This window comes from Calliphora vicina, chromosome 5 (genome assembly GCF_958450345.1).
Source record: "Calliphora vicina chromosome 5, idCalVici1.1, whole genome shotgun sequence".
Classification (NCBI taxonomy): Eukaryota; Metazoa; Arthropoda; class Insecta; order Diptera; family Calliphoridae; genus Calliphora; species Calliphora vicina.
The window spans coordinates 43,542,742-43,567,936 of NC_088784.1; the positions used below are offsets into that span (position 1 = coordinate 43,542,742).

General features: G+C 29.3%; 1 long non-coding RNA gene across 1 annotated transcript in view; it reads left to right on the plus strand.

Annotated features, from left to right (window-relative positions):
• The window catches only part of LOC135960399 (uncharacterized), a 71,096-nt gene that overhangs the window by 32,499 nt on the left and 13,402 nt on the right, over positions 1 to 25,195 (plus strand). Inside the window, exon 2 of the long non-coding RNA XR_010576575.1 lies at positions 2,018 to 2,053. This is a non-coding gene — a long non-coding RNA (uncharacterized LOC135960399). The remainder of the gene's footprint in view (positions 1 to 2,017; positions 2,054 to 25,195) is intronic.

The window sequence follows — 25,195 nt, forward strand, 5'->3', positions numbered from 1 at the left end:
TCAATTGTGAACAAATTTGAAAATAATTCATCGATTTTTAGGATCAATATCTCTTTTGTTCCTATTAAATATAGCTTTACGATAAAGCAATAAAACTAAACGTTTTCGATTTTTCATTATTTTTTTAAAACAACAAAATTGGATATTTTCACATAAAAAATATATTTTTTGTTTCAATTTGTTATTATAACTCCGAAACTACTGAGCCGATTAAAACGCAATATATACATATGTGAAAATTTGTACATAGCATCGGGAAAATGTTTCAAAATTCAATCAATCGAAAGAAGAACATTAACTATGTATATCAAACAAAAAGTTAAATTTTGTGAAAAAGAGCGAATTCGATTTTTTATGATTTTTTTAATACACAAAAATTTGCTATTTTCAAGTAAAAAATATATTTTTGGTTTCAATTTGTTATTATAACTCAGAAACTACTGAGCCGATTAAAACACAATAGATAAACTGATTAAAGGTTATGTAAATTTTCTATGTTTACTTCAATAATATTGGACTAAGCCTTTTTGAGTTATCATAAATTATGTGGAGAAACATCTAAAAAAATTCAAAATTTTGGAAAAAAAAATTTTACCATTTATTACTTAGGTAACCATGATGCATCAAATCTATATAGTGGTTAGTGAAGCCTTTTTCTGCTGTTGACCTGTGTTATTTACAATACATCAGGAGACAATTCTATTATTTGATTTGATATGTTTGGTGTAAATGATTAGAAAGCAGATTCCTTTTCCAGCATTATTTATTATCGTGAGTTTCACAAACGAGGCGTATATATAAGATATATTCTGATGCATCAACATTTTCAAGCTATTTATTAAATTAAAATGTTTGCGGTAGTGTCGCATGTTGTTATGTTTAATCCAAATTACGAGTATCAAAAAAAACCCTATAACTTCAAAATCAATGGAATATTCAGTTCAGAGAATTATTTGTATTATCCACTAACAAATTTTGAGTTGTGACTGCCTTGAACTAATTGACACATACGTGTATTTCCTAGACTTAACACATATTGACACCATAAAAAGAGGATCCTTTCCTATTTGTTACAAAGTATATAAACAAAAAATGTTTTAATTTTGAAAATAGTTAATTCTCAAATAGAAATATTTAACTCATAAATAAAAATTTAACTGAAACACACACTCACATACTATAAATTTGCCATTAATTGCTAATGCAGTATAATGATGATTGAAATTGTAAATCGTACAACAAGTTATTTGTACTAATTTGTTGTTAACAGCGGGAAAGTTTATGTTATTGTTCCTTCATCTAATGAGCGAATAATGCGATTCAACACGCTTCAAACCTACATACATTGCCCACTCAGTAGACCACACATTCTAAAATCCTCTTGTAAGATGGAATATTTCAATTAATTTTTATTTTTATTATCAGGAGCTCAACAAGCTTGTTTGAACATTCGCTTTTGTTTTTCATGTGCATCATTTTTATAGTTTTCAATAAAATAAGTTTTTCAAATGCGGAAAACGTTTTTTATTTGTATCGTTACATGTAATTTTAATTTATAAATAAAGAAAATCAATTAAACATAGTTTTTTTGTTGAATAAATTAAACAATTATGTTGCTAATTAGATATTTGAATTAAACTTGGTGGATATTATTAGTTTTTATTTAAATATTTAGGAAGATTCTTTGGGAAGTTTAAACATATTAGTTAAATTCTTCCAAATATGAGTATAATAAATAAAACATCAGCTTATATATGTTGATAACAAAAATAAGAATCATAAACTAGTGCTGCAATCTTAATAATACTTTAAATGGCGATTAGTCAATCGAAAGGTTTCTAGCATAATTATGACTGAATTACTTATAGAGTGCCGCTCGAGTGTCAAAGTTAGTTAGAATCACTCCATAAAAACCATATTCTTTTTTCAGTGTACGTAAAAATATTTTATTAGTAACAATATTTTTATCTTCGAAAAAAAGCTTACAAATTAATGCCATTTTATTATATTTTTCCAGAATGGACTTGGGCCAGACCCTCTGCCAGCAAAGGAGGTGAGTATTGAATTTCTTATTGCAAAAAATTGATTTGAATTTAACGGTCTGTAAGGGCTTCTTGCAGCATTCACCATGTTTATAAACATTTCCATCATTAGAAACTTCTACTTATCAACAATGTTGCCCATTTTCAGTAGGGAAAATCTGTAAATTAGAAGCAAAATATGAGAATGTTTTGATGTGTTAAAAGGCCTAGATCTGTTGAAAATGATAAGAATATATCAGCCCCCATACAAATTTCGGCCTTGTACGACCTTGATTGTCAAGTTATTTTAAGAAATATCAATTTAAAAGCTAAAATAGTATTTGTCTTGCTAATAAATATGTACATATGTTGTAATTTAAATGCTTTGAGACATACTTCTGTTCCATAATGACTTCTGTTCGAATTGCATTTTGCTTGAAATTATCGTTTGTTACTCAAAATATACTAACAAAAGATCTACGCGCTTATCGATTATTGGATGCATTAAAGAGTTTTTTATTCGTTTTTAATCATCATGACATCTTGTTCGAAATATTCAAAACATCGATATCAAAATTGTTGTTTACACTATAATGTTCAATAACTAAGTGAGAATAAATGACAGATATGTAGCCTTCAAAATAACATATAAGTTATTAAATGATACGCCATCTATTGTAAATCTCATATTTTTAAGTCATAAAACCAATGGTTTTTTTTAAAGTTTAATTCAAAATACGTCCTGTAAAACATTATGCTCGAGTATTTTTTCTTTATCCAGCTTAAAACTGTTTGTTACAATTTTTATATTGATATAATCCATTACAAATCTATCATATTCTCTATAAAATTACCTTAGTTTCACAATAATGTTTCCAAAAATGTGATCTACAAGTTCCTATATCACTGATTTCAATTGCTATAACAACGAATTTCAAATTCAGTTTTAAAACATGCGAAAGAATATTGACAGCTTTCACTTCAAAATACTATATTTTCTTCGCAAATATCAAAACAAACTTATACTTCTGAGAATCTTAGGATATCGTATGTATTTTTATTATGTGCAGTAATTTTTTTAAAATCAAGCAAGTTTTTCCCGAATGTCAAAATAATTCGAAACCTTACTCCATGTTATACAAATGCCTATATAATAGCAATATCCATACAAAATTCAGCATAAAAAAGTTTCGTGTAAAATGAAATAAAAAAAAAGATCCGCCATATTACTTCCAATTCCTAAAATCACTCAAATATGCATAAATCCGTTAAAAATTTAGTTATCGGGTTAAAATTCGACATAAAAATACGAATATACATACAAAAAAAATTAACGTACCAAATTTTATGAAGATCGGGCCATAATTGGTCATAGCTTCAATAGAAGGACCAGATTCGAAAACACATTTATCTTCATAAATATCGATTTCGAAGCAAAATTTTGTACAGATAAGTAATATGAATGCATAAATCTCTTATAAATATCGTAATCAGTTTGAAATGCGACATCAATAATCCACATGGTCCGTACCACTGTGCGGGTTTAGAAAGAGTTATTATTATATCTCGGGAACTGTTAGAGATATTTTTACGAAATTTCACATGGTTGGAGCTGAGGTGTTTTCGAGTTGATTTACGTTTGTTCAGCTTCTTGGTAACCTCATTTCTCAAGTTTTTTAAAAAACATCGTCAAAATTCCATTTATGATCCGAATGAGCTGAAATTGTAAATATAAATAGTCCTTGGGAAGATCTACAAAAAATACGTTTACGTTTACGTGTAGGTTACCTCTATTAGTTGAAGAGACATACATGTTTATTGATTATTTTTTTTAATTTTGCTCGTTAACCAAAATAAATTTCTTATAAATTTCGATATCGAAGTAAATTTTACACGTAGATTTTGTGACGTAGAGTCCACAATTGGCCATTGCTCCCACATAAAATCCACTTCCAATAATAAATTCATAACGACAAGTCCTAGATAGACGGACAAATAGGATGATATTTTCCCCTTAATATTTGTTGATCAGAAATGTTTGCTACAACCAAAAAAATTTCAGAACAAAATAAGTTGTTAACTAGGTTGAATCGTTAAAATGATCCGGATCAATATATAGGAAAAACCAAGTTCGGACCTACAGCAGCACTGATTTTGCTCAAAAGGGTATCCAATTGTCCACATCTGCTGTTTTTATATTCTTATTGATCATAGGCAATTATTGTATGACATTTTGTCCAATATTTTTATACCCTACACCACCATAGTGGGGAGGGTATAATGCGTTTGTGCAGATGTTTGTAACGCCCAAAAATATTAGTCTAACACCAACCTTAGAATCACTTTCTGTAAACCTTGTGCGCAGAGTAAGGGTCGCAATTTTGAAGATATTTCGATGAAATTTGGTACATATTATTTCTTCGGCTCAAGGACCAAGCCTATTGAAACTGGCTGAAATCTGTCCATTATTTCACCTTTCACCGAAATTGGACTTTATCGGTCATAAATGTTTAATTTATATATGTATCTCCACAAATTCCGCTCCAAATAAGTTTTATATACACAAAATGCATGTCACCAAATTTTTTTACGATCGGTCCATAATTAGTCATAGCTCCCATATAGACCCGCTTCCGAAAATGACTTTAACGTGCATAAATCGCTTAAAAATGTTGGTATACACACAAAATTCAACATAGTAAACTTTCATGTAGACATAAATGACAAGACCTAATTTCATGGTGATCGGTCCATAATTGGACATAGCCCCCATATAAGGCCCACTTCCTAAAATCACTCAAAAATATAAATTATTGAAATTTTAAAAGAAAAATGTTTTTGCTCTTTTACTTAGTGTAGGGTATTATATAATCGGGCTTGACCGACCATACTTTCTTACTTGTTTTACGTAAGTATTGTTATAAATTTTTTAGTAAAAACAGTAGTAAAATTGTGCGAGCAAAAAAAATACAACTCTAAGAAAATTTACTTGATTTTTAAAATTTTGGAAAAAATAATTAATAAAAATTGCTAAAAACTATAATACTGTTAGAATACAGTAATTAGCTGTTAATACTAATAAATTCAAGGATATGAAATCTACAAAGGATAACAGAATTAACGAATGATGCATTTTCTGTTCAATATGGTGAATTTTTTGAAAACCAAGAAAATTTTAAGAATTTTTATTTATTTCTTTACCAATTTAAAATCTTTCGGATATTCTCTATGAAAAGAAAATCAAATAATTGTGGTGGTGTGCCTAAAACTGAGTGAATAAGAGCTCAATATCAAAAGGATATGACTAGTTAATGTTAGAAGGGTGCTGAAATTTAATGCTAAAATAATATTTTTACAATCATATGACATCATGTGGTCTTTAAAAATTACAAATAATGAAATCATATTCAAATATCCATTTATTTTGGTAAGTAAACGAATTCCAAAACAGCGGAAGACAACTGTAAATAATATTAAATTTGACACTGTTCCTATTTTTTTATTGGCCATAATCGGTTATAAATTTCTACTTAAAAAAATAGTTTACATTAAAAAATTTAAATATAAAATAAATTAAATAATTATGATATAAATTAAATAAATATTATAAATAAAATTATTATTATCATTATTAGATAATGATTCTTTAATTGATGTCAGTAAATTAGCAACTTGATAAGAAAAACTATTTTCCACTAGGAAAAAAGAAATTTGATAAGTATATGTGTAACAGAAATAATCAACCATATAAAAGAGAAAGCATGGTACTCAGTACAACCTAGAAACTATAAGGGCCAAATATATGTATATATAAATATTAGTCACTGAATGTCTGTTAGTTGATACCACCTTCAGAGATATAAACAGTAGAGGGACCAACCTATATGACAAAAAATGTCATCAAAAGGGTGTATATCTAATAATCAATTACAATAATCAAATCCTAATATCATAAGTGATTCAATAGAATCCTATATTTAGCTTACGTGACTACTAAGATATCGCAATTTTTTACTATTTTAATTTAATATATAAGGGAATATCTGTAACAGATCGAAACTATCAGACACGAATAAATTAAAATTACGTTAATTGACCTTCCATATCATACGACTGCACCATTTTAAGCATAAAGGACCTGCTTCGAAAAGCATAAGAGCTTAATTTATTTTTGTAAATAATATATGGTTTATTGAATTGGTATCTCCTGTCTGAGTAGCATCAAATATGATGTCACCTTCCATGGATCAGGTAACACAGCCTTGATTACTTCAATGTCTAACCTTTTAGTTTTATTTCAATAAAATCCATTTCAAAACTAGCCATTAAAATTATTTCGGCACTCTAATCTAATTATTATATATTATATATCTATATTTTTATAACGGAATATGAGTATAGCGTTTTTATGTATAAAATGTTTATCCTTTTGAATTTTAATGTCCCTAAATTTGTTTGCATTAATAGTAAATGATGGTAATGCAACATTGTTATAGTTTTTTGCAATTTTTTATAATTATTTTTTTTAAAATTTTAAAAATTAAGTAAATTTCCGTAGAGTTGCATTTTTTTGCTCGCACAATTTTACCACTGTTTTTACTAAAAATTTTATAAATATCCTTACGTAAAAAAATATTGAACAAAATGTCATACAATAATACCAGACGTCCGTCTGGCTGGTTGTCTGTCCATGTAAACCTAGTGCGCAAAGTACAGGTATCAATTTTGAAGATATTTCGATAAAATTTGGTATATATTAGTTTTTTGGCCCAAGGACCATGCCTATTTAAATTGGTTGAAATCGGTTCATTATTTCACCTTGCCCCCATACAAATGTCCTCCCAAAATTGGACTTGATCGGTCATAAATGTTTAATTTATATATGTATCTCCACAAATTCCGCTCCAAATAAGTTTTATACAAAATACATGTCACCAAATTTTGTTACGATCGGTCCATAATTAGTCATAGCTCCCATATAGACCCGCTACCGAAAATCACTTTAAAGTGCATAAATCTCTTAAAAATGTTGGTATACACACAAAATTCCACATAAATAACTTTCATAGCGACATAAATCACACGATCTAATTTCATGGTGATCGGTCCATAATTGGTCATATCTCCCATATAAGGCCCACTTCCGAAAAAATGTTTTTGCTCATTTACTTAGTGTAGGGTATAATATGGTGAGGATTGACCGACCATATTTTCTTACTTATTTTATTGTAAATTTTTTTAATCACCCTAAATTTTAAGCTATCTTTGATAAAATAATATTTTTACTGCAATTTTTTTTGTATTAATCACTTTAGCCAGCTTCGTATATACAACAATTATGCCACTGCATTTTATGATTGTCGTTCCATAATTAGTCATTTATTAATATTATTATTATTTAAATGGACATGAATAGATGCATTCATAAGTTCTTTGGGGTATCATATCGGATGCTCATGATGCTTTTTTGCAGCAAATCGATTTTACAGAGATGAAGATGAGAAGGGTTTGTATTTATTTCAGATTTTAGGTTCTAGTAATTTTTTCAAATCACATTCCAAGTTTTACCTTTAATAGTTATGAGTACAAAAAAAAAATATTATCGACGCCATCTTTCGAGTGGGCATGGCTTTAAATTTCAATATTTTTGCTATATCTCAAGTAAAAATGTTGTACATAGACAATATTAATTTATATGAATTGAGTGGTATTTTAAAGGTCTTTCTAATAAATTATAACGCAGAAATTTCAGGAAACTCGACTTTTTGAAGAACTCGAAATTGAAACTTTTTCTGTCAAAAAGGGCGCCCAGCGGCTTAAACTAATTCGGGTACGCTAAATTCAGTGGTGCTAACCGTTTTTGGGTTAGCTCATATTTTCGAGATATACCGTTATTTCGAAAATGGAGGAGATTCCGCAATATACATAAGTATATCCGCGTAACTCAAAAACGGTTTAGTTTATTGAACAAACTGAAAAAATCGAAAATCCGCAATAAAATTGCCATTAAGTAAAGTTTAACATGTTTTTAATCTTCGCAGTCGTATTAGAAATATATACATACATATTTTATTTGTTCAAATTACAAAGATATTAGATTAGGGTTTTCCCCAAAATATACAGTTAGACTATGTTTCAAGGCTCAAATCTCAATTTTATGCCAACTCTTTATTAATTGAAAATTGTAACAAATTGTTCTGTTTAAATTGCACTCTAAGAATGTAATAAATATGTGTATATGTTTTGTTAATCAGTGTAATACTAAATAAATGTGTTCATTAAAATTAATAGTTTATCGCCTATTAGTAAATTTAATCAGAAATCGCTTTCAAATTGTCACTAATGCAAACAGATTTATTTTTAATATGACACACGAATAAAACATGACGATCATTAGATCGAGATCTTTATTGCACATTATTTTCAAATATGTAGAAAAAAATGTGTAGAAGAAAAACATGGGATGAGAAAAAAAGAATGATGCTTCGACAAATTACACAAAAATCTTGTAATATAAAATATTTCTTGTGCCGCAATTGATCGTAAATTAATCAGAAAATTTGTTGCAATTGCTTGATGTTATTATTGTTATTATTGCATAGAAACTTAGTTAGTTGTAAACACACCAACACGTGCGAAAATGCACAGAACGTAGAATTCAAGTTACTAGAATCGTTAATTTCATTTATTGGCGATATTGGCTTCTGATATGTATGAATGGATCGCTGGACCGGTGAATGTGTGTATGTGCCTGAGTATCATGTACAATATCCATCGTATGTATATATTTTGACTTGTTTGTTGTATCGTTCTATTTCATATCTAAACACTACTACTTAAGGTAGGGTCACACATGGCAAATATTCGACGGAAAAGACGTATCCACTAAATAAAATATATTTTAATTCTCTTATTTACTTCAAAAACTCCTTTTACTTAGGACAATTCAAAACAAATATTTAGTTTTATTTTATTTGTTGCTTTTTGATCTTACAAAACACTTGTTAGAGTAAATAACGTCAAACCAAGTTGTTGTAGAAAAGCGGTTACGCTTTTTTGCTTAAATATTTGCCATGTGTGACACTACCTTTAGATATGTATTTCTATATATTTTTTGTTACTGTTAAGTGCGTGATATGATTGTTGCTGCTACAATTTGAGGCTATATTACCGACTACTTGGTGTACCAGTAGTTAGTGTGAATTCATGCCACGCTTGGTGGAAATTGCAATATATTAACGCAATAAAATTGCCAATATAAATCACTTTGTTGATGCTGAATTTCTTTTATTTTTTTTTCCTTTATCTCCTGACCACTTTTTAAAAATACAAACTTATTCATAGATACAAATATGTATACATACATAAATATATACTTGTAAGTTTTGGTCACAGATAGATGTACACTGAACCAAAAATTGGAAGCAAATTTTGATTTGCTAAAAATGGGATTTTTCAACTAAATGCTATTAAAATATATTAAATATATTTTACACTTTAGATCATCAAATTGTTAAACTTGTTATACCCTACACAAACATAGTGGGGAGGGTATATTGGGTTAGTGCTGATGTTTGTAATATTGTCCCAACACCTTAAAGTATACCAATCTGCAGTATCACTTTCTGAGTCGACTAAGCAATGTCCGTCCGTCCATGTAAACCTTGTAATCAAACTACATCACGCAATTTTAATGATAAATCGACAAAATTTGGTACAAGATTCTACCGCACCTAGGACCAAACCTATTGAATTTGGTTAGAATTGGTTCATTATTTCTCCTAGCCCCCATACGATTGCCCTATCTGAAAATGGATAAGCTCTCATAAATATCTTAGTTATATAGATATCCAAACCGAATCCAAGTCAAATAAGTTTTGTATAAGCCTAACTCGCACCGTCAAGTTTTGTGATGATCGTTCCATAACACTGTACAACACCTAAAATAATTACAAGGTCAGACCAATACACATTTTAATTATAAAATGTGTTCAGCAAAGTTATGTAAAATGTTACGGAGAACATTTTTGTAGAATATGTTAATCTTATAAGTCCTCAAGGCATGGGTATTTTTTGTCCTTTTTCCAAAAAAGAGCAACTGCTGAAATATGCTGGACATTGTATGATAATGAAGTGGAATTGCCTAGAGCTAAAAAAATGTAATAAATGAATGCTTCCCATCCAAGTGACTTTTAGTTAAATTTGAACTATTTTTTTTTCATGCTAAATTTTTGGGGTACTTTAAAATAAAATTCTTAATAAACCAGACTTTCTGGTTGAATTTTCCGTTTTGGTGTATTCAGGGACTTATAGTAAAATTATACGGATAATATTTTTGCGGAACATTTTCCCAGTTTTAATGGTGATTTTTGCTCTTTTTTAAAAGAAGGACAAAAAAGACCCATGCCTTTAGGATTTAGAGAATTAAAATATTCTACAAAAAACATAAATTAGCTGAACACATTTTATACCTAAAATGTAAGGATCACATGGTTTCTTATGCCGATTAACAATAACAATGTGCCAGAGTTGGGAAACTTTATTTTCTCTAGTAAAGGTTCTAGAAACATATATGACCTTGCGTGAGTGATAATGCATCTGGGAGACGATCCTTAGTTTAAGCTAAATATTATAAATAATTTTTGGTGAAGAAATTCATGAAAATCTTACCTTAGAGATTTGGTTCAGTGTATGTGCAAATGGATGTGTTTGTTCTCGTACATAAATATTACTGCATCCATTTAACGTCATCTATATTAAAAGCCAATTGATTATGGATCTTGTAAAACATGTTTTCATTTCGTTCATTTATCTAAACGGATTGATATTGATTGCGATTTAAAATAAAATACATCCACTCTACTACCACTAACTACTACTGCTCGATGCATCGAGCAACATCGCGATGTTGGATGGATTATACTTGTTCAATTGAACTGCGATGTTGTCGGTACATACATTCTTGCCAACTAAATATGTAAAAGAAAAAAAATAGCATTGTTTGTCTGCGATGGCGATAGCGATGGCACATGTCCGGAAATAGATGTGTGCGGCTCGAAAACTATTTGTAAAATGTTGTTGTTGAATTATTGATTTTCAGTCATTTTTTTGGTCTCGAACAAACAATAATTGGCAATGAGAATTGTGACAGTGATAGAAAATCAACACAGATGAGGATTATACCCTGCGAGCAGTTAAAGGGTCTTTGTGACAGATGTGACTACTGTTTCAAATCTAAAAGTTAAAAGATGATTTTAGTAAATTTTGCAACAACAAAATACATTAGTATCGTACATTGATCTTCCGTTTGTTACTTCTTCATTACTACCAGCAATTGTTAGAATAAGATAAACTGTTATACGAAAGTAAAAAACACTCATGAAGAATCTTTTTCATATATTCTATACAATGTATTTAGTTGATAAGTAGTACGAAAGGAAGCCCATAATGTTGCTAAATTGAATTATTACTTTTAAAATGCTTTATTCGTGTCGTTTTTTTATTATTTTAATTTTTTAATTTGTTTACATTAAAAAGTATTTGTGCAGTTTCATTAGAAATATTGATAAAGATTTTTTTAAGGAAAAAAAGCAATTTGTCATATATAAAACATTATTATTGAGTTTAGTAATGTTGGTGTTTGTTTATGTGCTTGTTATGGAATTTTTACTTATAAAATATTTCCTTCTAAAAGTAACATTAGGGTTACTTTTAGAAGACACTTCATCAACTCTTCCAGGTAGTGAAATACTCAGCTTATTGGCACTATTTTGTCACATCCAGAAGAGTATTCGTATTCGATATTTCACTAAATAGTATCAGCTTTGGTGTATGACTGTAGTTGCACACTTCTTTCCGACTGGTGTACTACATCGATCAGAATATGATTGCATCCGCGACGATTTTGATAATTATGACGTTACGTAGCAGAAACGTCTACGATAGAAATAACAGTTTAAATTTGAGTAAATTTTTTTTATTGACTTTTTTTCTGAGTATGAACAAAAATAAGAACTTCAGCATGTAGTGAGAACTAATTTAGTGAGTGAATTACTAGAGTGTTTATCAAAATTTCAAAAAAAAATATTTAGTATTTTAAGTAAATTAAGTGAAAAACTAGTAGCAAAAACAATTCTTAACTCTAGCAACAAAGTATTTTTTTCTTTTACGTTATTTTTAAGAAATAAAATCGAAAAATGTATTCTTTTATATTACGAGTACTTGCAAATTAATTAATTATGATATAAACGAATTTTAGAAGAGATTTATATTATACCCTTCACCTTCGTGAGAAGGGTATATATAAGTTTGTCATTCCGTTTTTAATTTCCACAATATAATTTTCCGTCCCTATAAAGTATATATATTCTGGATCCTTATAGATAGCGGATTCGATTAAGCCATGTGCGTCTGTCTGTCTGTTGAAATCAATTTTCTGAAGACCCCAGATATTTTCGGGATCAAAATCTTCAATAATTCTGTTAGACATGCTTTCGAGAAGTTACCTATTTAAAATCAGCAAAAATCGGTCCACAAATGGCTGATATATTAGGAAAAAACCAGGACAACCTCGATTTTTGACCTATATCTGGATTACTAAATCATTAATATAGACAATATGGATATCGAATGATAGATATTTCAAAGACTTATGCAACGACGCACAGTGGCTCATTATCGTTTTTCATCGGCCAAAACTCTGTAACTTTTGAACCAATAGAGATATATTAGAAATGGACAGATAACTTCTTGAATTTTTCTCCAGTTTTAATTTCATTAAAATCGATTCAGCAGTTGTTAAGCAATTTAAGGTTAAAGTTCAACTTTTAATTTTTTATAGCATTTAGTATGAAAATGAGGATTTTTTATTTTTTGCATCAGCTTTACTTATAAAAAAGTTGTAAGCAGATAAAAACAAGTAAAGAAGTATGTTCGGCCAAGCTCGACTATAATTTATTTTCGTGAATGATTTTCGGAAGAGGGCATTATATGGGAGCTATGACAAATTATGGACCGATCGGTGGCATGTCACAGTGTCCATTGACATAATGTCCATGGACATTATGTCACTCCAAAAGATGACATTATGTCCATGGACATTATGTCATTTTGGTAGTGTTATAATGTCCATGTGTAAAGTGTCGTAAAGTCCATGGACATAATGACACTTTTGGAGTGACATAATGTCCATGATATTTAAAAAATAATTTAAGTATTTATGTTTTAATTTAACTTCTATCGAATTTACCGTTGTAAATTTAAAGTAGTAATAAGACGATAGCTGCGATTTTTAGTTATCTGTTATCAGAATTTTGTGAAGTTCTGACGTCACAAATTTAAAGTTTAAAAAAGTAAAAGTGTTAAAATGGGTAATGTAAAATATAAATATGAATTTAGGAATAAATTTGACATAAAAAGAGAGTTCAATAACTTTTTAATAATTTATTTACAAGAAAGGCTTTATTTAGCGAAGCCGCCTGCCGCTTTCTATGGAGAAGAAAGTCCCTAGGAGCGGCCGTAGGCCGCCACGCAGAAAAACTTTATTTACAAAAACAAGTTTTTTGCACTCAGTAGCATGGCGAGCAACAATTCGGTATCGCAGGAAAAGGTATTTCTTATTGGCGGCCTGTGGCCGCTTTTAGGGTCTTTCTTCTCCATGGAACGAGGCAGGCGGCTTCCCTAAATGAAGTTTTCTAATATATGAAAATATAATGTTACTAGGATCAAAAATTTTATAAAAATTAGTTTTTCTGAACAAAATTTGAACATTATGACACTTTCAAAAGTGTCATAATATCCATAAGCAAAGTGACATAGTGTCCATGGACATTATGACACTACCGAAATGACATAATGTCCATGGACATAATGTCACTTTATGGGGTGTCATAATGTCCATGGACATTATGTCAATGGACACTGTGACATGCCACCGGACCGATCGGCATGAAATTAGGTCATATGATTTATGTGAATATGGAAGTTATTTATGTAGAATTTTGTGTTTATACCAACATGTGATTTTCGGAAGCGGGTCTTATATGGGAGCTATGACTAATTATGGACCGATCATCATAAAATTAGGTGACATTAATTCAGTTTATATTAAACTTATTTGGAGCTAAATTTGTGTAGATACTAGGGTATTCAATTAATCGGGTTTCTGGATTAATCGGTTAATCGAGCAAATATTTAATCGGGGTTTAGATTTAATCGGTTAATAATCGGTTAATAATCGGTTAATATTAAATTATTCGATTAACCCAATAATTTCTATTTTAATTTTAAATTGAAAAGAAAAACACGAATTACTAAAAAGAACAAAAACATAAAAAACAAACAAAACATAATAATTCAACAAAACAATAAATAAAAATATACACATGTGAGTTCCTTTTTTAGATTTTAAGGAGATCGTCTAAAATAATCTTTTAAAAAAAGAATGTAATTTAAATGCTTAAATTTTAAACGATTTTTTTTAGTTTTAATTAAACTTGACTTGTAAAAACTACCTCACTGATTGTAGATTTGGAAAAATAGAAAATAAGGCACGATAAAAAGTATCCAATTTCTCAGTTCTTTTTTTAGTTTTTTCTAAGCATATTTTTTTAGATTTTGAATACTGTAATAGTATCGTTAAGTTCTGATTAAAGACTCGTTTCAGTAATGTCATTAGTTTCGTCTATTACCATGTCGTCCTTCAACTCATTATCACAAAGTTCATCATAGAATATTCTAGCAAAAATGTCATTTCCAAATTCCTTAGTTTCAGTTTCCGTACTATACTTCAAATAACTATTGCTAGAAGGGAATGTTCACGAGTTAAGAAATTAAATTTTAAAAAATAATTCTGTATAAAGTGCAAAAAAGAGACATTTCTGTTAATCGGTTAATCGACACAAATTAATCGGTTTATTCGTTATTTGAAAATCGTCAATTTTAAATTATTCGAACAGTTAACCGACAAAAATTAATCGGTTAACCGATTAACGGTTAATCGATTGAATACCTATATAAATCAACCATTTACGACCGATAAAGTATAATTTCGGGAGAACATTTGTATGGGTGCTAGGTGAAATAATGGACCGATTTCAGTCATTTTCAATAGGCTTCGTCCTCGGGCCGAAAAAAAAGTATGTACCAAATTTTATTGCAATATCTTCAAAACTGCCACTTGTACTTTGTGCCAGTCATATGAACAGGAAAAATAAAAATAGAAAAAAAAAGGGAGTAATTTCATTCAAATGAAAAAAGTGTTCAACAAACAGGTCAAAACAGGTTATCTAATTTTTTGGCTACCTTAGTTTCAATGTTGAATGGCATAAAAATTTTTGAGATATGAGCCACCGTGCGACGTATATAGTAAGTTGGACCTGCAATGGGTCCCAAAAAATATTTTTTAACCCGAATTTTTTTTCAACAAAAAAAATATTTAAAAAACAAAAAATTTATTTTTAAATTTAAAAAAAAAAATTAAAATAACAATTAGAAATTTTTTTTTCCATGAAATGAAAAAACAACTTTGGAAGAAAAAAATAAATTTTGTTTACCTAAACATATTTAAAATTTGTATTTTAAAGTATAATTTGGTGAAGGGTATATAAGATTCGGCACATCCGAATATAGCTCTCTTACTAGTTTTTTAAACCTCTTTCCCTAAAAATTTTCATTTGGTCCATAAAATTTTTTCATTTCATAACTCTAATTTATTAAAAATGCACTCTAATTCTTTCCACTTTTTTAAACATTTTTTAAAAATGCACTTTTAAAGTAATCTTAATATGTTACATAAGTATTAATCGAAGTATAATTAAATCAGTTGTTATCAATGTGCTTTGAGTCTAACATCCAATTCAGACGATGGTTTTTACGACGTCATTTTTTCTTAATTCCCTTTTGAAGTTGCTTCCAAAATATTATTTAGAATTAAAAGTTTTAAGTTAAAAGTTACGCATAAATATTAAATAAAAACAAATATAATCTCACTGAAGTGACAATTGAGAATTAAAACATGTAAAATAGTGATGATGAAGAGATTATTTTGATTTTGTTGGAATGCTTCAATTGGCCAATTGTTGCTTGTTTATCAGCACAAACCTATAACTTCACGTGGTCCCACAGGAAATAATCGAGAGGTGTCAAATCGCATGACTTTGGAGTCCAATTGAAAGGTCTACTTCTCTAAATCAGTTATCACCAAATTTTAATTTCAATAAATCGATAGTTGCGGTCGTGGTATGTCACGTAGAGACATCCATTTTGGGGAAAGGTCTTTCGATTTAAATATTTTTTTTTGAAAAAGGTGAAATTAATTAATTGTCAAACAATAAACCAGCGTTTCCGTATTTATGTGGTGTCGTAACTGACTTAATAGTTTTACCTAAAAAACCTAACAGTACTATTTGTGATTGAAACTTATTGAGAGGTATGTAAAAATTTATTTAGATTGGCCCTTATATTGGAATTTTTCGATTGTCGGTGCAACCAAGGTCTAAAATTGTTCTCCGTCATCTAAAAATCAAAATTTTTAATAGAAGCTTTCGTTGTTAATCTGCTTTAACAAAATATAAATATGTATGCGCTTAGTGGATTACTGAAGTATTCGTAACCATCATCACACATGTATAAATGACATTAAAAATTAAATATGCACTGTGGAGAAACAAAATAAATATTAGTTTCTGAGATTCATGGCAATGTGCTGTAAGTAAAGGCATGTTGGTGTAAACTCCCACTTATTTACTCGTTTGACATTTGTACAATTCAAATAACCAGCTGACATTTTTATACGATGCAGTTTTAGTTCATTTGAATACCTTTTTATTAATATCCAGTTTTTTCAAGCAATAACAAATTAAAAAAAAAAGAAATAACTTTCCTTGTTTATCTTTGTTTTTTATTAAGCAATAAAACTTATTTATAAGCGTAGTGAAATAGAATACTTCTACAGCATCATACAATGTTAATCGATTGTTTAATTGCTGATCGAATTGACAGAAAAAAATAAATTTTATCTAGTATGTAAATGGTCTTAAGCTATATGTTAATTAATTAGGCAGTAATTAGCGGGAATTTTATGTCGTGCATTTGCAAAATCAGTTACATTGAATATAGAACTTGAGGTCATTTTCCCATATTTCTGATAACATATGATTCCCCGCCCAAAGAACTGCTCATCTTTTGAGGCCATGAACGAATCAATTTAATTTCTGTTCTGAAGTGAAGCTTATCCCAGAGAATGCGTTCTGCATCGATCGAAACAAAACATCCCAACCATTCTAAATACTTTTTAGACAGGTGTTGAAACATGGGCGTTTTTAGGCCAATGCTCGCTTCAAACGAATCAGTTGAGTTCGGTACAGGTTCCCTGTAATGGTCTGGACAGATTTCCGCAGCTCATAATAGATAGCGCCATGGATATTTGGCTTCACATGTGGGTGTTGTGGCTTAATTGGTTGCCGCGTTTGAACATTAAGCATGATATGATATTTGTGGCCTGGGTTCGATTCCAGCCGCTGACAATCAACAACATCAGTTTATAATAATGATTAGTTTACTCATAACTAATATTTATCACAGCGCCCTCCTTCGGTGGTATAACACTAAAACGCCACGGAAGAAAATAATTAAATAAAGGTTTTTGGCTAGACTAATGCGCCATCTCACCACCAGAGGCGCTGCAACCTGCACTAATAACAAACATAACGAGTTGTCAATCAAATTCTTTTCTCCTCCTTTCACCACCTTTTCTTCTACACTCTATCCCCTTTCCAAAGAAAGTTCGATATATATAGGGGGCATTTCATGTCAAGTGAACCAACTTTTGAAATCGATGTCTTCCGATCGGGATGAAATTTGCACCAAGGTTATCTCTATTGGATAGTAACTCAGACACAATTTTTCAACAACATCGGTCGAGAACTCTCTGAGTTATAGGGGGTAAAATTTTGACAATTTGGTCAAACAGGGTTTTTTTCTTATCCATGTAACTTATTACCTATTGTTCTTAGCAAAATGTGTCCCAAATAGTATAGATAGCTATTTCTTCGATCTTTCGAAAAAAAATATTTAAAAAAAAAAATAAAAAATTTTTAATATTTTTTTTCCGAAATCAAAAACTTTTTTGACTTTTTTTTAAAATGGGTCCTTTTTTTTTTTTTTTTTTTTTTTCTTAAAATAAAGTTTAGATATTTTCCTTGAACACCTACTTGGTCGCTTAGTGGGATGCGAGTGGGATATCTATCAAAATAAATATTTTGTAACTCAAAACATAAAATTTTTGACTTTTTTTGCAAAATCAAAAACTTTGTTGACTTTTTTTTTCAAAATGGACCCTTTTTTTAAATTTTTTTTTGTAGTCAAAAGAAAGCTTAGGTCCATTCCTTTAAGATATTTTTAGTCCCTTAGTGGGATGCGAGTGGGATATCTATCAAAATAAATATTTTGTAACGCAAGACATACAATTTTTTAATTTTTTTTTGCAAAATCAAAATTTTTTTCCAATATGGGCCCTTTTTTAATTTTTTTTTTTGCTCAAAAGAAAGCCTAGGTCCATTCCTTTAAGATATTTTTAGTCCCTTAGTGGGATGCGAGTGGGATATCTATCAAAATAAATGTTTTAACACAAAAATTGTATGTCTTGAGTTACAAAACATTTATTTTGATATATATCCCACTCGCATCCCACTAAGCGATCAAAACCATCTTAAAGGAATAGGCCTAAGCTTTCTTTATAGCAAAAAAAAAAATTACAAAAAGGGCCCATTTTAAAAAAAAGTCAAAAAAGTTTTTGATTTTGCCAAAAAATCAAAAATTGTATATCTTGAGTTACATAATATTTATTTTGATAGATATCCCACTCGTATCCCACTAAGGGACCTAAAATATCTTAAAGGAATGGAACTAAGCTTTCTTTTGACTAAAAAAAAATTTTTAAAAAAGGGCCCATTTTGAAAAAAAATTCGAATTTGCAAAAAAAAAGTCAATAATTGAATGTCTTGAGTTACAACATTTTTATTTTAATAGATATCCTACTCACATCTTCCTAAGTGACAAAATAGGTCTTAAAGGAAAAGACCTAAGCTTTCTTTTGAGCAAAAAAAAATTTTTAAAAAAAAGTCCCATATTGGAAAAAAATTTCGATTTTGCAAAAAAAAAATTAAAAAATTGTTACAAAATATTTATTTTGATAGATATCCCACTCGCATCCCACTAAGGGACTAAAAATATCTTAAAGGAATGGACCTAGGCTTTCTTTTGACTACAAAAAAAATTTTAAAAAAAGGGTCCATTTTGAAAAAAAAAAGTCAACAAAGTTTTTGATTTTGCAAAAAAAGTCAAAAATTTTATGTTTTGAGTTACAAAATATTTATTTTGATAGATATCCCACTCGCATCCCACTAAGCGACCAAGTAGGTGTTCAAGGAAAATATCTAAACTTTATTTTAAGAAAAAAAAAAAAAAAAAAAAAAAAGGACCCATTTTAAAAAAAAGTCAAAAAAGTTTTTGATTTCGGAAAAAAAATATTAAAAATTTTTTATTTTTTTTTTTAAATATTTTTTTTCGAAAGATCGAAGAAATAGCTATCTATACTATTTGGGACACATTTTGCTAAGAACAATAGGTAATAAGTTACATGGATAAGAAAAAACCCCTGTTTGACCAAATTGTCAAAATTTTACCCCCTATAACTCAGAGAGTTCTCGACCGATGTTGTTGAAAAATTGTGTCTGAGTTACTATCCAATAGAGCTAACCTTGGTGCAAATTTCATCCCGATCGGAAGACATCGATTTCAAAAGTTGGTTCACTTGACATGAAATGCCCCATAGGCATATTAATTGCCAGAGTGTTACTTCTCTTCTCTTTTTTTTTTAAAAAAAAAAAAAATGTTTTTTTAGCGTTCAAACATCAATTCGTATAGTACCCAATTTTCCTGTTTTTGTATGAAACGTTTTGAAATTGATAATTGAGTAGCTCCCAATGATTTTGCAAGTTCTTGTTGAGTTTGACAACAATCTTCATGGAGTAATGCCTCCAATTCATGATCTTTTTCTGCTGGCTCTCCATGTAAAAATCACCAATTTTTTATTATGAAAATACAAATTTTTGATTTCAATAATTAATTGAGTTATTATTAATCGTTTAAGTCAGAACGAAATTACCGATAACGCGAAACTGCCGTTACCGCAATAAGAGTAAATAACGTTACCGAAATAATCCAAATATTGTTATCGTTACCTTTTAACGGTAGCCAACCTTGGAATATATGTACATATGTACATACATAGATTTTACTTGTAGTGTAATTAAGAAAATTTTAATCCTGTCCTATCGTGCAATTATTGTATTTTGTTAACAAATAAAATCAACAAGAGCTGGTATTTGCAACTAATTTGTTTATCATTTGTTAATGACTGAAGAGAAGTAATAATGAATGGTCTTCACAAACATGCTGCTAAGTATAAATTTATCTTAAACACATATGTTCTAGTTTTCCTTTACGAAACTGAAGAAACAAGTACTGACTGACTGTTACGTTCATTTAAGTTAAAATAACGTTTGCAATCAAGATCGATTACCTGCAGTAAACAGGGTAATTGCACAGTTGCATGTGAATTTTTCGCTCGTAACATAGCAACAAATTAAAAAGTTATATAAAAACTAACTAAACAAATATGCACATATTTTTATTCGTATATGTATGTACGTTTGTATGTAGATCTTTATAAGCATTGCAACGAGAGGTGTGTGCGTGATTTGCTCATATCACGTGTCCCAGCACTTCTGGGTGACTGTCCCGCACTATTGATTTTACATATAATTGTGGGGCACCACTGGTTATATGTATAACAGGCAACGTTATATTAATGCTTGAAATTATCACATTCGAAACTACTTCTACGTAAGTGTTATTGAATTTAATCTTTCGTTCGTATTTTATTGCAATATTTTCACGTTTTAAAGAAGTTTCTACAATTGAGGAAATTTTATTATTTCCCTGATTCTATTATATTTACTGTAGAAATACTTGCTCATCTATTCTTGAATTTCATCATGAAATCATGTTGGAAAAATTCGATATACATACATATTTAATTCAGTGTTAATATACATTGATATAATTCGTTATAAATCCATCATATCCTCTATAGAAGTACTTATACCAATGTTTTAATATCGAAATTGGTGTGATTAGCTTTTACTCGTTCTAAAAAAATAATTGAAATCAACTCCCGATTCATCTTCAACGAAACCATTCGTACAACTGAGAAAGAGTATTTTAAATTGAATTTTGTACGATGGCATTTTCGTTTGAGTTCTTGTTAGAGATATCGTTTGTACGGAATTGAAGTTCCTGAAACCCAAATCAGATTTCTTTCGCTTTGAAAGCGGACTACAATTCATTCGATTTCGACCAAAGTATTTGCATATTGTTTTTAATATCTTTAAATGAAGTAAAATAAAAATTTTCTAAATGCATGTGATTTTTTAGTTGTAATGTTATTTTTTCAAAGTCAAGTTAATCGAATCCGGTAACACTGCTCATAGTACTCAATCCAATCAGATACCAGCTACAAAGAAACAGTATAATAGTTTTTCTTAGTAATTGACTAATTTTCAGGTACTTACGTATTATTTACAAAGAGACAGTCCAGTCCAGACAGTTTGTATAATATCTATAGACAATAGGACAGTTCAAGAACCGATTCCAAATAGTCTACGAATAAATGTTTATAATTTATTATTATTTTAATAATTTATAAATACGTTAACAATAAGTAATGCCAGGAAAAAAAATTGTATCGAAAGATAGCCGGCAGCAGGGCAACAAAATCGGAAAAAATTTAGAGGCTTTTTAAACCACTACACAATTTTGATGTATTGTGGTTCCAGTAGTATAAATATGGTCCATATTTAAATTCTATTGAGAAGTTTTTTTTAGACGCTTCCCCTCATAATCTATATATATAAAAATTAAATGGTCCATGTATTTAATGTCATCACGTGAGAAAGGCTGGAGCGATTTGGCTGATTTTTTTTTATTCGATTCGAAATTTTCAGGAAATGGTTTGTAAAGAAAAAAAATTAAAAAATTTCGGGTAAAACTCGGAAATTCTTTTTTTTGTGATGCAGTACAAATTTAGATATTTTATTTGCGTGGGTTGGAGAAACTTGAAGAACTAACATTACAAATGCTACCGGGCGAAGCCGGGGCGATCAACTAGTTTATGATAAATCAAAAAGGGTTAGTTCGATATTATTAAAATAAACTTAGAAATGTTTAGATTTACATAACCTTTAATAGTAGTAGTTAGTGAATCCGTTTTTTGCTGTTGAGCCGATAATTAAATATTTGTAGCAAATAAAAAGCCTGTCCTTAAAATAAAATATTAATAATAAAATGCTTTAGATTACTTGGCGTAAATGTTTATAATCTGAATTGATTTCCAGTCGTATGGTTTTCTTTGTGTAACTATCGTCAAATCAAATATTTAATTTATTTTGTCGTTAGCAAGCTTTACTGTGAGAAAAAAAATGTTTCATGTGTGAATGTGCTTAATCGTGAGCATTAAAATAAATTTACTTCATTCCTCATAGCAAATCGAAAAACACTCACGCGCTCATCTCCAATTGTAACTATAGTATTGCAGCAGCAAGCAAACGAAAAACCACTTCCATTCATTCAGTCATTCGATCATGTTTATTATGTGCAGTACATACTACATTCATAATACATACATATTCATATATTCATTCATATGTTGGTTCTTTCAAGGCGGCACAAGCTTCAATCAAACAAATACGCCTTTGAAACAAATTGCCTTCCACAATGTGATATTAATTCCACACACTTTTACATAAAAGTCTAGAGTAATTTTACGCGTAAATACACGTTATATGTAGATACTAGTCGACTAATCTAGAAAAAAAATATTTTTTATTCGAATGTATAAGATTTTTCTATTTAGAATTAAAAAATATTCGGTCAATAATGGTCGATTAATCGAATAAATGGATAGTAAAGCAGCAAGAAGCAGTAATGCAAGAGAGACTTTTGCGATTTTAATAATGGATGCAAAACTTATTGCTTTTATGCGGCTCATCTCGAACAAATATCAACAGAAGCAATGTGGCATTTTTCGAGACCAGTAAAAAAATAGAATCATTACTGTTGCGCATTTATAAGGCATGCTTCTATTATAGCGAGTTGCTATAATAGACGCATTTTGTATTGCTTCCGTATAATTATTATTAGGATGTAATAGAAAAATTACATCCTAATAATAATTAATTTTTGGTGGAAACTTATAATGTTATTCCAAGTCAATTTTCCAATTGACTTCAGACTAACACACCAAGATCATAATATTATGCAACTTAACTAAGAACGTAAAACTTGTGACTACTAAAGACCTAAGAATGGTTAAAGCATTGCTGCCAATTTAGCCATTTAGTGGGTAAATTTATCATTTTCAATCTTATTTGGACGGTAAAAATTAATTTAGCCCTTAGCCATTTTTATGGCTAAATTAAAAATTATATATTTTCTCCATTGATTAGAAATGTTTGGTATTGAAAAATCAGTTTAAAAAAACTGAACTGACAAAAATTAACTAAATAGTAGGGTATTCGAATTATTCGATATGATAATAGATATTGTCATATATTTTTCATATTTTTATTCCCTATTATAATCTCAATAAATCCCAATGTGATGATCAAAAAATTCTGAAATTTGATTTACAAAATTTTTAAAAATTTGAAAATGGATATTCGAAACAGCCATTAAAAATATTTTTTTTAGCCATACCTGCGAATAGGTAAATGGTATCCTACGAAGTCGAAAACTCATATACAAGTAAATACGGATATATTTTAAATAAAAATTAGCTTTTATTTGAATTTTTCTCAAAATATGTTAATTTTTTTTTTCAATATTTCTTGATCAAGTGGTCTGAGACACATTAATGGTCTGGCGAATTTGTAATAACCAAGGCAAGGATTTTCATGCACTAAAAAATTAAAAATATGCGCTTATAATATGCACAATAAAGAGAGAAAATATGCAATAAAAACAAATATAATAATGGACCGATTCTACTAAATTCAATAGACTTTGTCCTTGGAGCAACAGAAAAGATTGTACTAAATTTTGTCGAATTATCTTTGACAAAAATACACGATTTCGTTACATCATATGTATACATCCGACGGTAAATGCAGACTATTCTGCAGGAATTATCGAATTACTTCGTTAGTTAAAGTTTAATGATCTCTTGCAAGTGGTACATTAGGGTGGTAGGAACAAAGATCTGGTGGATAAATTAGAACGGGATACTTGAGCAAAACCCTACGTTCGGAAAAAAAAATAATCGTAACTGTCTTGCAGAAATACATTACATTAGGGGGTGTACGGAGAATTTTGTTTGAGGTACGGTCCAAAAGAAAATTAAATATGCAATAAAATGGAAAAATATGATAAATATATGCATTTAAAAGGAAAATACGAATTTATAACAAAATATGCAAAAATATGCAACAACAAATCGATGCCATTTTGTTGCAAATTCTTCGATTCGGAAAGATACAAACATGCATTAGCAAAGAAATCCTTCCCTGGTAATAACTTTAACATTTTTTAACCAAATTTTGTCATTTATATCTCATTATAACGATAATTACGTACACATTTGGATTCTTTTGTATTCAATTGCAAAAGTATTTATGTAGTAGCAAAATTTTTACAAAGACTGAAAAATTTGAATTTTTCCGAATTTTGGTGATTTGGGTAATTTTGACCCAAAGTAGAACAGGGTTAATTTCCAAAAAACAATTTTTAATGTAATATTCATTAGTATAAATAAATCTACATATTTCTAGAAAACAATGCAGAAAGTTAACAAGTTTCACATATTTATTTCATATAAATAGTAAAATTTTGCATATATCTGAACTTTGACCTCGATGCGCGCCCAGAAATCGTAGTCCGATTTGGCTCAAATTTTCAGCACTTAACTTTTAGACCTATTGTCACAATATTCCACTCTTCAACATTTTAACAAAAATTTTTTTCCATACAACTGATTGTCACTCTAATGATTATTAATCTTACCACATAATACTATTATGATACGAAACTAAGGTGATGATGATTTTACTCGAATCTGT